The following is a 15,760-nucleotide window of genomic DNA, read 5'->3' as shown; positions in this document are numbered from 1 at the left end:
GAGGAAATAGAGGAGGAAGAGGAGGAAGCAGGAGGAGGAAGAGGAAGGAGGAAGAGGAAGGAAACTAGTCAGGACGTAGGAAGGACAAGGGGAGGGAATAGCAGCATGAGGGGAAAAGGAAAGGAGATAAAGGAGGAGGAGGAGGAATTAAAGGAGGTGGATGATGAAGAGGAGAGTGAGAAGGAGAAGGGAATACAAAGTTAGGAGTAACATCAGAAAGTGCAGGAAGAGGAGGCAGCAGAGGAAGAAACTTTAGGGAAGAGTTGCAGGAAGAGGATAGAGGACGAGAAATAGTGAAAGGAGGCCAGCAGCAGATAAAAAAGACCACACTTCCTATACCTCCTGCTGCTCCTCTTCTTCCTGCAGGAGGTGGTAGTGGAGGAAGAGGAGGATGAGGAGGAGGAGGAAGAGGAGGAGGCCTTCACTGGGCCACATTGTTCAGAGATGATTAAAAACCAGGGAGAGGAGAAACGCACGACGCCTCACTGGCTGTTTGTCAGCCGAGACACGGAGAGGGAGATAACTCACAGTGTGTGTGTGTGTGTGATCCTCATTACCTCCCTCTGTGGGAGATAAGAGTGTGTGAGGCTGCATTGTGCATGCTTATAAAAGTCTGTCCTTATCAAGTATGCATGCACACACACTCCTAAACCAACACACACATCACACACACACACACACACACACACACACTGGGCCCACGTGAGGAGCGGCTGCCAGCGTTAATTCGACACAACTGTGTTGGATTCAAGTGGAGGATGAATGAGGGAAAAAAAAGATGGAGGGAGAGAGAGAGGAGCCAGGACAAAGGAAGGTAGAGAGGGAATGTGTGTGTGTGTGTGTGTGTGTGTGTGTGTCTGTGTGTGTGTGTGTGTGTGTGTGTCCGTGTCCGTGTCCACAGGACTAAAACCGCCCTGCAGTCAGAACAGCACTCCCTCTCTGCCTCTACCTTCTCTCTGAGTGGAGGTTGTGAGCACGACCCTGCAGGCAGTGATTGTCTGAGCAGGTGTGTGTGTGTGTGTGTGTGTGTGTGTGTGTGTGTGTGTGTGTGTGTGTGTGTGTGTGTGTGTGTGTGTGTGTGTGTGTGTGTGTGTTTCCATATAACACGCTCACATGCACACATGAACCGAACATCTGCTGCTGTTTGTCCTGAAACTAAAGACATGCAGCTTTTATTTTCAACACAGTCCCATGTGTTCGTGAGGGCAAAGCAGCGAGAAAACACGTCATTTTTTAAGGTTTTAATCTTTTTATTTGACTTATTACTCTTATTTATTATGATTTATTTGATTTTATTTGATCTTTTATTTTATTTTACTTTTCATTCTTATATTTTTATAAATAAATGTATTCTTTTAAAAATATTTGTTTGCACAGTTTTAAGAATTGACTTACATTTTTTGTTCATGTAAATGTATTTGTTTGTATACTTGTATTGCATTCTTAATGTCACTTCTTATATTTATGTAAATCATTTAATTTTCCAGTTTATTTATCTTTAATTACACAAATTTAGGATGGAGCAACTATCACAAAACCCAATTTCCCCCGGGATAAATAAAGTATTATGAAATTACCCTCATGATACTACATCACAAACACACCCTTACAGTTTGGAGTGTAATTATCCATGTGGTGAGGTGGAAATGCTCTGGAGGCCGATGTGTGACTGCCACTTCCCTACAGACCTCCTTAAGGCATTTTAGGGGAAAAGTGAGGAATGTGGGACAGGATATCGGAAAGAGAGGGATACATGTAGATAATTTACCGTCCTCTGTTAGGGGAAATTTACTTCCACAGCCTCGAAGAACAATTAAAGAACATAACTCACACTAACACAGCCACAAGGAGCGGTCACAAGAACTGCAGAACATATTGTTCAGTTCACTGAGGGCAGGAAGCTCTGACTGCTCCTCTGATCAGAGATCTGTATATGCAGCCGATGGGGGGAACTGGAAGCAAGAGTTCACATGGAGCTCGGTGTCATGTGCTATTCTCATGTATTTAAGGAGGCCCTGTTATGCTTTTTGGAGTCATCCCTTTCCTGTAGTGTGTTCTATCGGTTTGTGTGCCTGTAAATGGTCTGCAAAGGCTAAAAAATATTGCGTGTTCCTTAGAGGGAGTTTCTCTCTAAAGCTCACTACCGCTAAGCTAAAGGCAGCTAATGTTGGGCTATAAAGGAACTACAGCACGGTCACATGACTTCACATCACCACCGCTAAGCTAAAGGCGGCTAATGTTGGGCTATAAAGGAACTACAGCACGGTCACATGACTTCACATCACCACCGCTAAGCTAAAGGCAGCTAATGTTGGGCTATAAAGGAACTACAGCACGGTCACATGACTTCACGTCACCACCGCTAAGCTAAAGGAGGCTAATGTTGGGCTATAAAGGAACTACAGCACGGTCACATGACTACACCTCACCACCGCTAAGCTAAAGGTGGCTAATGTTGGGCTATAAAGGAACTACAGCACGGTCACATGACTACACCTCACCACCGCTAAGCTAAAGGCGGCTAATGTTGGGCTATAAAGGAACTACAGCACGGTCACATGACTACACCTCACCACCGCTAAGCTAAAGGTGGCTAATGTTGGGCTATAAAGGAACTACAGCACGGTCACATGACTTCACATCACCACCGCTAAGCTAAAGGAGGCTAATGTTGGGCTATAAAGGAACTACAGCACGGTCACATGACTACACCTCACCACCGCTAAGCTAAAGGAGGCTAATGTTGGGTGTGATGATGTTTAGTCATCTCATTAGGACACTGGTTAGCAACGACTGTTTTTTATTTCATGTCGTAGAACCAAACTCTCTTCAGCTCGTGTTAACCACAGACCTTGTTCCAGGCTAACAACCAGAAACACATTCAAAAAAAAACCTGACTCCAGGGAACAGGAAGTGCTGTGCAGCTGAGTCATGCCTTTTTTTTTTGTCGGACTCTTTCCTGAATCAATGATACAAACACTTCCTCCTCCACTGTTTTGTGTTTTATGACTGATACTGGACTCTGATCAGAGAGCAGTGCATGCATTGAAGCGTCGGCTAACAGCAGCTCTGTGTTTCTGTATGTAAAGTGTCAGCATGAATCCAAATGAAGGAGGAGGGAAATTAGACCATATGCAAAATTGTGTCTATGTCTGGGAATGAGATAAACCTCCAAGATAAAAAATAACGCTGACCAACAAACACAAATACATGTTCCCACAGCAGCTGTGTGTTTTTAGAGACTTCGCATAAAGTGCATAGTGCAAACCAATTATACCAAAATCACAGTATGGACTTTTGCAATATCTAAATTACTGTAAGCACAATATTTGTTGAAGGCATGTGGAAATATCTAAACGAGGTACTGTGGAGCTACGGACAGTCCATTTGTTTTGCAAACTTAATAAAAGATCCATGTTTTCTACAAATCCTTTAAAACAAATAACACTAAAATAAATGGTTAATGATCATGTAAACACTACTGCAATGTTAGTAGTAAATTAAACACAAGTAGTGTAACATTTCTCTCCCTACTAAACATAAACTGTCTACTAAAAACTGTGGATTCATCCGCCACAGAAAGTAGGTCCCATTGCGGGTAGTATGAGTAAAGGAAAGAGCTTTTTGATCATTAAAGCACGGACAGAGGCACAAAACACATATATGAACCTGAAAATGAGCCTCTTCAAGTCTTTAACTCAATTATCAAAGGTGATGTTAGTTTTAAAGACATTACAATTTCTACTGAATGCCGATTTCCTCCAATAACCGGCGCTGTTGTATATATATATATCTCGACTATAACGTTGGTATAAAATGTTCACTATAATCTGAGCAAATACTACATTCATGCAGTGCTGCCGATGCTCACTCTACCCTTCCTCCTGTTCCTTTGTCCAACAGAAATAAGCTGTATCTCTGCATCTGTCACTCACAATCACTCTGCTTCACATCAACACACACACACACACACACACACACACACAAACACACACACACACACACACACACCAGATGAAACAGGTCAGCTGCGTCTCTCATCTGGTTTCCAGAGTTAAGTCGTACGCCTGTATTGCTCTGCCCTGCAGGTGTGTGTGTGTGTGTGTGTGTGTGTGTGTGTGTGTGTGTGTGTGTGTGTGTGTGTGTGTGTGTGTGTGTGTGTGTGTGTGTGTGTGTGTGTGTGATTACTGAGCCAGTAAATCTAGTGTTATACTGGCAGAGCACATGAAGACATAACTCTGGAGCACACACTCACCTCCAGCCTCACACACACACACACACACACACTCCAGCAATGGCCTCAGGTAAACTACAGTGTTGTCAAGAAGGGAACCACATACACACACATTCACAAAGAGAACTGTAGTAGTGACAGCTCTGTAGTGTGTTCAAAGTCAACAGTGACAGAGACACTGACACAGCAATCCAGTGAACTCAAGGGCCACACACACACACACACACACACACACACACACACACACACACACACACACACACACACACACACACACACACACACACACACACACACACACACACACACACACACACACACACACACACACACACACACACACACACACACACACACACACACACACACACACACACACACACACACACACACACACAGATCAGAGAAAAGAGCTTGAATAAATCTTCTTCTGCAGCTCGTATTTTTTTCAATTTGCTGCCCCGCTGCTCTCTCTCTGACAAAAGTGAGCGCAGTGTCTACGGGTGATAGGACGACAGGAAACCCCGAACACTCCCCCAAAGTGAGGGAGGAGGGGGGAGGCAATTATGTCACATTGTGCACTGTTGCTGCATTTTCGTATGTATGTGCATTTACGACTGAATGGATTTGACTGCAGAGGGGACTTTTAGGAGCTCCACTACCATGGATTCCAACTGAAGTAGATTATGATAAAGACAATCCTTTTTTTGGGTCATTGAAAAAGTAATATGGTGCGTTCAAACTGGCAATTTTTCACCACAGGTAAATCGAGTTTGACCGTGCCATCATTCGTGTTTACTCCACCGAAGAGGAAGCGGAGCTTAAATGTCGGTTATCTACAATAGCCGTGGCCAAAATCACTGCTTTGTGCACATTCTAAAAGTCCCCAAATACTCCGGGAAACCAAACGTGACTGTGTCCGGGTTCATGACATCATGCATTCACTGTTTCACCTTCTTCACCACAGATCCCAAGATGAACAGATAGCACTCAAGATAACGTCATGTGACATACTACTACAACTCCAGCTTGATCTTCAGGTTCTCTGTCAGCTCGTCCAGGAACTCGAAAGGGTTCAAGTGAATCTTCATCTCCGTACACCTGATTTCAAGTTTTTATATTAGTTTCTCACGTGTACTTCTGCAGTCTGTTCTTGCACGGGTCGACATTTACTGTAAAGTGTTTTTCATACCCAGCAGGTAAAACTGCAGATTGAGCGGAGAGAAAACAGCTAAAAGTAGGATGAAGTGGTTTCCAGCTGACAGCTCTGGTATGTTAATCCCTAAAACACCTCCTTCCTCCCCCTCTTCCTCCTCCTCCTCCTCCATCAGGAATGCAGCAGGGTTATAATTGGCTGCAGGACGGAGCGAGGGAGGATGAAAGCATGAGGGAAAGGTGGAGGGATGAAAGATGGAGAGATGTGAGCGAGGATATTTGGTTTTGATTTTCGTCCAGCTTCAACGAGACGAAGAAGAATAGTTTCCAGCTTTTTCCCTGTGTGAAGTTTTGACTGCTGCGTGAAGCTTTTTTCGCTCCTGATTTCAGCGAAAACATCAGAAAAACCGAGAGAAATCATGAAGTGGGTCAATTTCAACTTTTCGGGATGACGGTTTCTGATAAAAACTGAAATCTCATCAAAAACCATGATCATCGTTCACTTAAACAGACAAAGAAAAGGTTGGAAATACAGAAGGACTGAAAACTGACTACATTAAACACCTTGGTTTACACTTTCACATCCAGAAACAGGGAAGTAAGAAGCTAATGTTGGGCTGTAAAGGAACTACAGCATGGTCACATGACTTCACTTCTCCACCGCTAAGCTAAAGGCGGCTAATGTTGAGCTATAAAGGAACTACAGCACGGTCACATGACTTCACGTCACCGCCGCTAAGCTAAAGGAGGCTAATGTTGGGCTATAAAGGAACTACAGCACGGTCACATGACTTCACGTCACCACCGCTAAGCTAAAGGAGGCTAATGTTGGGCTATAAAGGAACTACAGCACGGTCACATGACTTCACGTCACCACCGCTAAGCTAAAGGAGGCTAATGTTGGGCTATAAAGGAACTACAGCACGGTCACATGACTTCACGTCACCACCGCTAAGCTAAAGGAGGCTAATGTTGAGCTGTTCCTGCACCACTCCATAGCATAAGATACATATATTTTGGTAAAACTGAACATGTTTTAAGTTTTCTTTATGAGCATTTGGTTTGAAGTTATAATGTCACTCACACACACACACACACACACACACACACACACACACACACACACACACACACACACACACACACACACACACACACACACACACACACACACACACACACACACACACACACACACACACACACACACACACACACACACACACACACACACACACACACACACACACACACACTCTATGAGGGAGTGGTGTTCCCAGATAAGGTCAGGAGGAGGGAGAGGGTGGGGCTGGTGTGTGTCTATATTTTTTCAGTCTTCACTTTATCCTCTCTCCATACCACTCCCCCGCCTCGCACACACTCAAGCAGACACACAAGCAGACACACAAGCACAAACACACACACACACACACTTCAAAAAGGATGACAGCGGGTTTTCATCCATCTCTTGCGAATTTCCTTCACAGACGGCGAGATTTGAAAGGCGGGGGAGAGAGAAGAGAGTCAAACTGCTTTTTGTTCTAGTTTTGTGGGTGTGTGTGTGGTGTGTGTGTGTGTGGTGTGTGTGTGTGTGTGTGTGTACATTGATGAAGTTAAAGATACAGTCACCACACACACACACCCCCTGACATCCAGCTAATGTTAAGGACAGTTCTGCATAGAAGTAAAAAAATAGACTCAGTTTATCGAACTTTTGGTGTTGACAAGACTACATTACCCACAATCCCTCTCACATCAGCAACACTTCCTGATTGTGAGAATTGAAAGTTATTTAGGCTGAGGAGAGACAGAAACCCTAACAGGTCAGAAACAGAGAGATGTACCTCCCAGTAACAGTGGGGAGCAGATATCAGATATTAAATCTTTGGAAATACTAAAACCTCTTGTAAACGCTGTCTCTGTTTGAGCTCTTAAATGCAGCCTGTGAAGGTTTACAGGCTGAGCTGACCCTCCTCCACACAGGAGAGATTCTCCAGAGGCTGTAAAAGCAGACAACAACTAGTTTACAAGACCACCGCCCTTATAAAGGTCATTCAACATTATTCCCTTTCTCTTTCAACCTTACTTACTTGGCATATTTGTGTGTTTTATTGAGGATTTTACATTACTTTTGTATTTTATGTAAATAAAGAAAATGTATTTATTATTGTTTTATCGCACATTTTAACTTATTTAAATATTTAAAAAATAATATTGCAAATTCTACTTAAACTTATAAAGTTCATAAAACAATTGTGTTCATTAATATGATTTTTATTTATATTTATTTTTTTAATAAATATTGTATTTATTGTTTTATTTGATTTTAATATTTGTTTTATTTTTTATATACCATTTTATTATTACAAACACTCCAACATCTTACGTTTATATAATATATATACACTTTTTAATCTTTTATTTTATATCATTCCTAAATGCAATTTCCCCAGGATAAATTAAATACATCTGAGCCATTCTGCATCGTGAGTACGTAAGGTATTTTGATGCTAGAGCTTTTTTTACTAAATGCACAGTATCACTGTTCTCACTTTGCATTTCTTCCTCCGCTCCTGAATGTGCAGACAGTTATATGAGCTTCAGTTTCTCCTCCATTTTCCACCTATATAACCCCCCCCCCCCACCCCCCCGCCTCTATACATGGAGGTCATAAATCACAGTCTGTCTGCAGCTCAGCTATTGTGGAGGGATCAGTTACTCAGTCCACGTGTGTGTGTGTGTGTGTGTGTGTGTGTGTGTGTGTGTGTGTGTGTGTGTGTGTGTGTGTGTGTGTGTGTGTGTGTGTGTGTGTGTGTGTGTGTGTGTGTGTGCAGGTGAGGTCCATATGCATGCATTGTTTCTCTATATGTGTGTGAAGTATAAATAGTGGCAGAAGCGGAGCGATGAGGAGCAATTGTCTGGGAACAATCGAGGGAAGGAAAAGGCTGCTCGGTGTTTCGGTGTTTGTGCGAGAGGAGCGTCTGCTGTAGGAATAAAATTATGTGTAATGTCTAAATAAAGAAAAACAGGAAGGAAAACCTGATGCAGAACCATCCCTGGGAGCGGATACGGAATAATTAAAAGGTCCAGTTGGGTTTTAACTGATGCAGCAGACCCACAAAGTAGTAATAATCTCATTTTTACTAATTGTACTGCTCAGTTGCATTGGATCCAGGCTGGTTCTGGATGGTTTCAATGAATTTGTCTGTGTTTTCCTGCATAAACATAGATAATGTAAGATAAAATTGAAATAAAGTGATTAAAATGTGTGGTAGGATTGATAACGTTGTCCAGGTGCGACACAATGAGTGAGAAAATGATCCATGCTGCAGAGTAAATGGATTCCACCAGCACAGAAAAGAACACCGAAATGGCCTCTGAGCTTCCCAAAATTGGACATTTGCTACGGAAAAATTGAAATGGATGAGTCCAAACAGAAGAATGACGGCAAGAATGGCATTTATATGCACATAAATTGAGGGAAGAGTCCACCCGACTACCAGAAAAACACCTCATCTTATATGTGGAAAAGATACTTTTGCAACTTAAGTTCATTGTGGAAAAATATGGTGCTTTATGTCCAATACTGATTCAATAAATGCTAATGGTTGTAGCTTTATTAGCTTGTTTTTGGAGGTAAATCATTTTCTGATGGAGCCCAAAACAACCACTTTTAAAACCTATTTATTGTATTGTACAGTAAATTCAGAACACAGCTTGGGGTTAACACACAGCCTGTTCCCCTATTAGCGGCTAACAGCTAGCAGAAGCCCAGTTAGCTTTGCTCCAGGTGGTTTGTGTTTCTGTGCGTCCTTCTGTGTTGGCCGGTGTTAGCCATGGCATGTTAGCCGGTTAGCCGCTGGGCTTTACAGAAACAGACGTCTCTGCAGGAACGAGGTGGACACCGGCCAGAGTTCATTAGCATCCAGTCTGGATTAGCTACTAGCTTGCCAAGACTGCTGCTGCTAGCCAAGAGAGACAACAGGCCCATAGGGAAGGGCTGGACAAGCTAATGCTAACGCTAACGCCAAGACTAATCAGCAGCAGCAGGCAGGAGGAGAGATGGCAGCAGCAGGAGAGATTTACAGCGAAGGAAACTCATCTTCATCGCGTGAACAAAAAGCAGAAAGGGAACTGAAATGGCACAATGGGAGGAAAAACATCCTGCATAAACATTAAGATGCACAGCAACAGATTTGTGTAGGAGGACATTGGAACAAAACGGAAAAACCGAGGAAAAAAACGGAAGGATTTGAAACCGGCTTTGGATTAAACAATAATAAAGTACGATCTGTAAAAAAGTAACAGTATATTCATTTATAAATGTACATCATCTAAGTTTACACTGAGGTATTTTTAACATGCACTTTACGTACATTATTTTAAATATTTATCTATAATTTTAACTTGTTTTGTTTAATTAATGTATTATTTTATTTTATTTTGGCAGTATTATATTTTATTATATTTGTTTTCATTATTTGTGATATTATTTTTTTATTTTGGCAATCCATTTTATGAATACAAATACTTCTTTATTATTTAAGTGTTTATTTTTTGATTATTTTATTTTGTTATTCTATATTTCTTTTTTCTTATATTTTTAATGTATTTATTTATTATTCATTTAAAATGTCTTATGTTATTACAGAATAAATAACAGTATATTTATGATTTCTTATGGCTACTCTGACTCAAGTCATAAACCCCAGTACTTCTTCTCTCTCCACATGTAAACAGTGAAACCACCTGCAGAGACCATCACCTGTAAGCATCACTCTGACCCCCCCCTCAGTGTCCTCGCCGCCCCCCCACACAGCCCCGGGTCTCACCTGAGGCTCAGAAACACTGAAAGCACATCATCACAACAACAACCTCCAACCTGCTGCACGCAGTCTCTGCTCACCTCTAACACAGCAGCAGGTGTGAGATGAGGTCACACACAGTACACACACACACACACACACACAGTACACACACACACAGCTTCTTCCTCTTCCCTCTCGATTCCCATCAGTCTTTCTTGTTGATACTAACACACCACTGTATGAATTATAACATATTCAATTAAATCATGGTATAGTACAAAGCTTCATATTTGTATTGTAGTTACTGCATATCACTTTTTACAATTGTGTTTATGCAAATGTTAACCTCTTATGTTTCTAAAAATATGTATTTTACTTTTATTTTCTTTACCTTATGTATTGCTCATCCTAACATTTACTTGAGTTTTTACAAACATCGTCATTTATTACGTGTTTCTTTAACCTCTCATGTTTATATTTGTATTTTCAGTCTTAATTGCAGATTCTTACATTTACCTATGACACGAACATCAGGGTTTATCTACACCGGGTAAAAGTATTGCATTCATACTTTATTTTTCTAAAAGAAAAACAGAATATCTTTACTTATTTCTGTAATTCACATCCTCTCTTAAACTCTCATCTTTATATATAAACTGTATTTATTGTCTTTATTTTATCTTAAATTGGACATTTTAGCTACACCTCTCGTGTTAAAATAAATATTCTGTATTATTTCAGTTTATCTTTTTATTGCACATTCCTCTGATTCTAACAGAGGAGTTTCATGTTCAGCAGGTTTCTCAATCGTCTGATTTATATGTTTAAAATGCAGGTTTATCTCTTTCCTTTCTAGTACAAACACTCATTCTAACTCGCAAATTTATCCTCTGACCTCCGACCCCCCCGGCTGTAAACTGGCACTCTGAGAGCACTCTCACTTTATCCAACAGTTGCTGAACAAACTGTCCGTCTTTTTTTCTGGGAATATTGGGAAACACTTTGGAATGTCTTCTGATAGGAAACCTCAACTCCTTAAAACATGTTATTGCTTCATCGTGTTTCTGCTCACACGATCTCTGACGGCCAAGACGGTGAATAACAGGTGTTATGAATGAGTCCATTGTTAGTGAGTGTGTCACAATGAACTGAGGAGCTGTCATGAGGAATTCCACAGGTGAATGCATGTGTTTGATCCATATTTTGAACTAGTTTGAGACGCTTCACCAACAAAATCTTGAGGTTTTTTTTTCGCTTTTCTCAGTTTTTTTTGAGATTTTAAATAAATGTTTGCTTGATCTTACTTCAACCTTAGTGCAAGCATTATGTTTTGCCTCCTTAATATATCCTGGACATACCTTTTATTGGAATAATCACCAACATGTAAGAAAGAGGCTGGTATGCAGCTGGTCATTTCAAGGGCTTAACCACATATTTCAAACAATAAAGGTGCTAGGTGTTTTTATTCTATTGTGTCCCACTGCTATGATATTTGTACACGCCTTAATGTCAATACATTCTTTGTGAATGTTCAGGTGTTTCAGAGAATATTTCCTCTTTAAGAAGCTGGGGACTTGTTCTTCTGGAAATGTGAAGCGTGTCGTCTGTCTTTGCTTCATGTTTCTTCAAATTAAGATCTTTAAGTTTCATACTACCAGCAGAGACAGTTTTCCATGAACTATGAAGCCACAGCCGATCATGTAGATGAAAAACAGATTGCATTATTTTAACAAATGTTTCAACAATTTTCCTACAGATCCTCTGTTGTGAGTTCCTGCAGTTCTCTTATTACTTCTGCAAGAAAACTCCCTTAAAAACTCAAAAATAATGAGCCACTTCTCCACCAATTTAAGGCTTTTCCCTACCCTTCTTGCTTCCAAATTGCTCATCGCTCTTCCGGAGAGTTCCTGAGAACCAAGCAGCAGAGGTTCAGTCTGAAATTAGTAGTTAATTAAAGGGCCAGTGGAACTAGGTGTCACTAAAGTAGGGATATAGAGATGTTGTGTTAGCAGTGACTGCAGGGCGAAGCTCTGTATCTCCACTCTGAGCCGGCTCTCTGTTCGCTAATTAAAGTGTTGCCGCGGCAGCAGCAGCTCCGCCTCGTTCGTTAATTTGCGGTCTGAGGCAGAAACATGTTTACCGCTCAGAAACAGGAAGCTTGGGTTTGTCAGCCGGCAGATAATTTAATAACAATGTTTTTTAAGGCCAAAGACAAAGAGGAGAATGAAAGCCAGAGTGTCTGCTTTCTTTACTTTGTTTTCAGTGGAAGATGTTTCCAGCAGCAGCGAGCCGAGTCACCGCTTTATGATTCACCTTTTAATTAAAGAGGGAGGAAGTTAATCCAGAGTTTTCCCGTCACTGACAGTTGTTGTATGGTCTTTTTAAGAGAAGCCACAGCTGGAAATAATTCACTTAGCATCTTATTGGAAAATGATGGTCAGAAATGTAACTTTACAAAATGGAAAATCTACTTTTTTACAATAAAATAAAGTGTTGTTTAAACTCCTGTCAAAATAAAAGCCTCTGGGTTTAATAATAATACCATAAATCCTTGTTAATCGCTAGGATTTGCAGCGGAAAAAGTAACAGTAAAGGGTCATAATGACATTACATGTAATGTAGAACTCAAACTCTTTATCTGGGAGTCAAAATGAAAGTCAAAACTAAATTCCTGGACAACAGAAACAGAAATCTATAGAGGATCTGTTTGTCATTATTTCTAGTGATTCCAGTTACTGTTTGTGGTTGAAAATAAACCTCCCAAACCCATTTTAACATTCCCCTTTACCAATGTATAAGTGTTTATCAAATAATAACAAAAACCAAAGATCATTTTCACGTTTCATCTCCGTAAAAGTTCATTAATCTGGAGTTTTGGGTATTATTATTGAGCCCTCGTCAGCGAGTAATGTTTAAACCTTAGTGTTTAGTCTATTTACTTTTTAATGTTTGACTTTTACACACTGTTGTTCTCATTTATTGCCAAAATAGATTTTTATAAATATTATTTTCCAGTTTTTAAGCATCTGGGTGGCATGTTAGTACACTCGAGGCTTTTTTAATAAATGAATGGAGTTGAATCATGAGTTGAGTTGAGGACAAAACTATCAAAATGGTCCTTTAAGAGTTTTTAGGATCCACAACAACACGGGTGAAATCTCAGCTATGTCAGCTCTGTGTGTGTGTGTGTGTGTGTGTGTGTGTGTGTGTGTGTGTATCCGTGCCAACCAGTCTTTGGCCACAGAGCATCCCGTTGCCGTAGAGCCTCGAACACGTCCCCAGTGAGTTACAACGGGAGATTTAGCCGGTGTTAAAGAGCTCCTGATGCCACAGATATTGACGGTTCTGTGTTATCGTTATAGTTTTATGTTACCGAGTATTTAGTGATTAGTGTGTGAGTGAATAATGAGCCGCGTTGGAGAGATTAAACCGATAAAAAGACACAATGCCCTCTAACTTATTATCCAATTATCCGTGTGTGTGTGTGTGTGTGTGTGTGTGTGTGTGTGTGTGTGTGTGTGTGTGTGTGGTCAAACTGCTTTGTTAGAGTAACAGTGCAGCATTTTGGGAGATATGCTATCCAGAGAAAGGATGGATAGTAGGTTCATGTTGGTTTGTGATTGGCTTGAATTGATTTAGCTTAGCTTAGCACAAACACTGGTAGTGGGGGGAAACTGCTAGCCTAGCTTCATCCTAACAACAAAAAAAGATCACTTTCCTTTTCATGCAGCTGTCTGCTTCACTATAAATCAGAGCTAAATATATGAAATGTATCTGACAGATTTAATTACTTAAACTGGTAGGGAGTTTATCAAGAGTTTCTAAAATGTGATGTGTTGTAAATTAAACAAACCAATGGTTTAAAGTGGGTAGAAGTAGTATTGTTGGTAAACCTGAATTAAACCTTTTTATCATAGAGTCACAAAATAATGCAAAACAACATTGGAGGCAAGAGGCAGACTTATGCAAGGTAAAACAGGAATAAGTCCTAAAACTTTTGTCAGCATTTTATCACTTCCTGTTCCCTCGTCTGGACGCCCAGCATTAGCTGCCTTTAGCTTAGCGGTGTTGACCGTCATGTAGCTCCTTTATAGCCTAACGTTAGCTTTTACTTAATATACTTATCCTCCAGAACAAAACGTATACATTTCATGGACCTTTGTTTGCCACAGAGATTATTTGTGGCAATAATCCAAAATCCAATGGAAAAATCCAATTGGATTTTTATGTAGTAAGCCCTTGCGATGCTAACTTCCTTGTCGGAAAGCAAAACTACTTCATCACACTCTATCATGGTTTTGGTGAATAGAGCCCACGTACATCCAAACTGATATTGATTTTATGGGTTTCTAAAATACATTTGCTTCTCCCAAACTGTCCCTTTTGATGGTTAAAAGTTTCCCCTCTGTCTTTGTGCTAAGCTAACCCAAGAACAAAACTGACATCCATCTTCTCGTTCGTCTCAAAACAAGAGCGCCAACAACAGTTTCTTGAAATATTGACCCATTCCCATAACCGTGAGTATGAACTGAGAGATAGTGTCAGCCAGAGAACACACAAACACTTCCACCGCTGCCAGAAACAACAACAACAACACCAACTCTTGTAAGGACACTTGCACCATAAGTCACTTCATATCCAAACAAACACACACACTCACTCACAGGGTGAATCAGAGCATTAATATTCAGGCGGTACAGTAGCAGTGTTTACAGAGAGAGGGATGGAGGGGAGAAGACAGTGATGGAGGACGGTTTCTCGCGCCGCCTCTCAATTGCCTCCGCCTGTGATTCATACATCAGGCTGCATTAGCCTCTCTCTTTCTTTACCCTTCCTTCTTCTTCCTTGGTTTTTCTCCTCATCCCTCACTTGTTCCCTCCATAGCCATTGGGGAAAACCAGGAGAGGACTGACTAGGCATTTCAATAAACCGTACCCAGCCTTAATACGCATTCGTACGGTACCAAACTAAATCACCGAGTACCATATCATGCTATAATGATATTATTCCATTATGTTGAACGATATCATACCAAACAACGATATACCGTCAAATACCCCAACTAAACATATGGAGACAGTATGCATCTTAACCCTTTACCATATTATATATACAGTAAAAAAGGCTATTTATATACCAGTCTAAATACCCAAATGCAGTGCATGTTCAACTTCTGTCCAATACAAAGTATGTCTTAGTATATCGTACCAATCAAGAGGGTAACGAGACTTTCAGATTGTTTTTAAACCAAAATCTGAACTTCTTTCTGTCCAAAACAAGGTTTCTTTTTTGTAAATTAGCGTAGTCGTTGTTATAACTGTCTTGTTAGGAACAGAATTTAAAGGTATTTCACAAAACAAGTGTTAGTGTTCTTCTGTAATCAGCCTAAAAGAATATTGATGGTGGTTTGGTTTGAGTCTTTCTGTGCGAGTCTTCAGAGACATTGGGGAAAACCAGTAGAGGAGGGACTTTGCATCTCAATAACATGCCATACAAACCAGTTCCAAACCCTAAAATACCATTATGTACCCCAATATTCCCAACATGTATCCTAACCACGTAC

Source organism: Eleginops maclovinus, chromosome 23 (genome assembly GCF_036324505.1).
Source record: "Eleginops maclovinus isolate JMC-PN-2008 ecotype Puerto Natales chromosome 23, JC_Emac_rtc_rv5, whole genome shotgun sequence".
Classification (NCBI taxonomy): domain Eukaryota; kingdom Metazoa; phylum Chordata; class Actinopteri; order Perciformes; family Eleginopidae; genus Eleginops; species Eleginops maclovinus.
This window is presented reverse-complemented; position numbering follows the sequence as displayed.